Source organism: Lissotriton vulgaris, unplaced genomic scaffold, assembly GCF_964263255.1.
Source record: "Lissotriton vulgaris unplaced genomic scaffold, aLisVul1.2 SCAFFOLD_1620, whole genome shotgun sequence".
In the NCBI taxonomy this organism is placed as follows: Eukaryota; Metazoa; Chordata; class Amphibia; order Caudata; family Salamandridae; genus Lissotriton; species Lissotriton vulgaris.
In genome coordinates, this window is record NW_028253485.1 from 214829 (window position 1) to 217326 (window position 2498).

The following is a 2498-nucleotide window of genomic DNA, read 5'->3' on the forward strand; positions in this document are numbered from 1 at the left end:
CTCCATATTTTTGAAAATGTTAATTTCTATTATTGAATATGTGTTTCAAGGCTTACATTACACTGAAAGGAGGTCTGTCACTCTGTCACAAGGATGGTGTCATCAGTGATGTCATGAGTGATGTCACTGACCATGTCATGAGTGATGTAATATGTGACGTCATCAGCAGTGCATTAAAGGCGGGCAAGTTATAATGAGTCCAACTAACTATAACATGGAATTTCAATGGTTTTATGTCAGTAAAATTTCCAGCTAACTATAACTGGTGTGAAACCTATGGTTTTTTCAGTGAATTTAATAGGTTTTTTAAATGCTAATTCCTAACTATAACTTTATAAATTTGCTGTTTTGTGTAAGTATTAATTATTATTATATATATATTTTTTTTATCATTTTTTCCAGGGGCGCTCTGTGTGTGCGCTCCGGTAAGCTCTCCGGAAAGCGCACCCAGAACGCTACTTTCGTTTGTGAAAAAAAAATATGAATGAAAACTAAATAATAACGCAAGACATTTAGTACCATACATATAAAAGCAGTTTTTTTTAATAAGGAAATGAAAATGATTTTGCATTTCCGTGAAACTATCAAAACGTCACTTCGGCGCGCCGCATAAGTGCCCCCGGATGCGCCTATGTTTGCGCTGCATAAGTGCCCCGGAAGCGCCTACGTTCGCGCCGCGTAAGCGCCCCGGAAGCGCCTACATTCGCGCCGCATATGCACCCCCGGAAGCGCTCCGGTGCGCGCAGCATCAGCGCGTCAAGTCATGTGACCTTAAAATAACACTTTTCATGGGTTGCCAACAGTTTTTTTACAAAGAATGAAATCCCCACCCATTTCCTTCACTTATTCTTTCACTTTTGAGACTGAAAGACCTGCCTTTTTGCTCTTGCATATTTCTTGGTTAATCATGGCTGCCAGACCATCCAGCAGTGAAGATGAGCCGGAATTCATCGATGAAGAGCCTCCTCAGCCAAGGGTGAAGGAGCATTTCATTTGGAATTTTTTTCCATACCAGAAGGACTGAAAAAGGTGAATGCTCGAAAAGTGGAGTGCAGGATCTGCAAAAAAGTCCTGTCACGGGGTGACCCCAAAAATCAATATTCTTTTGGGAACTTCACAATGATACGCCATGTGGAGAGGAGGCACCCCCAGAATTTTGCCCGGGAAAGTGTCAGGGCTCTGGCACAAGAGGTTCCCAGTGATGGGGCCTCTACATCCACCGGAGGAGCAACTACTTCTGTGAGGGGGCGATCGCAGGAGCTGGTTCCAAATATTCAACCTGCATTCAACAAAGGTGGCCTGAAATGTAGATGCTGCGATCAACTCCTTACCTATTGGGAGAAAAGTGTCCTGCTCATGGCTCGAGCATTGGAGAACCATAACTGCCGTTCCCAGCCCTATTTTTTTTTTTTGTTTTTTTGCTCCTGTTGAGCAGTTTCCATTCCCTGTTTTTGTTTCTGTTCTTAAAAAAAGAAGAAGAAAAAAAAAGTTCTTTTCAGAACTACCTCCAATTCTCATCAAAGAGCTATATTCTTAAAAAAATGAAAAAGAGTAAGTGAAGTGGAGTGCATTGATAATGGAAAGGAAAATGAGTGAAAAACAACAGAAAGGTATGAGAGGAGAAAGGAAGTGAAGTAGGGGGACTGAAAGAAGGTGAGTTTTGGGAAGGAAAGTAAGGAGAAGGAGAGTGAATATGGGGAATGTGGATATTCAAAGAAAATGTTGAAAAGGAACGGGGGTGTGGAAGGGTAAGAAAAGATGCATTTCTGGAGTTGAAGACTGAAGGCCTCATTTATGAGGCCATGCGTCACTTTAACGCCACCAGAGCACCACTTTTGTGACGCATCAGTACAGTAAAAAATGCACCTTATTCAGTCATATTTACAAAGTGACGCATCTAGGTAGTTGCGTCACTTTGTAAGCCCCTGCGCCACATTATTCCTACGTCAGGTTTAATGTATGCAAAAGGGACGTATTGACGCAAGAAAGGGTCGTAGAGGTGACGCAGTGAAATCTAAGAGATATCACTGCGTCACTTTTATGACGCTGTTGCTTCCAAATATTACGCCTGTTTCACAGCAGGCGTGCAGGCCCTTTCACATGGGGCCTGGCCCCATGTGAAAGGATGCATTGCTGGAGTTGCTTCATTTTTGAGACACACTCCAGCAATGCATCACTTTTGCGCTTACAGATACGTCTGAAATACTGACGTATCTGTAAGAACTTCCAACATAATACGTCATAAATTCAATATGACGCATGAGTAGAAGACTGAAGGCCTCATTTATGAGGCCATGCGTCACTTTAACGCCACCGGAGCGTCACTTTTTGTGACACACCAGTACTGTAAAAAATGCACCCTATTCAGTCATATTTACAAAGTGACGTATCTAGGTAGATGCGTCACTTTGTAAGCCCCTGCGCCACATTATTCCTATGTCAGGTGTAAGGTATGCAAAAGGGATGTATTGACGCAAGAAAGGGTCGTAGAGGTGACA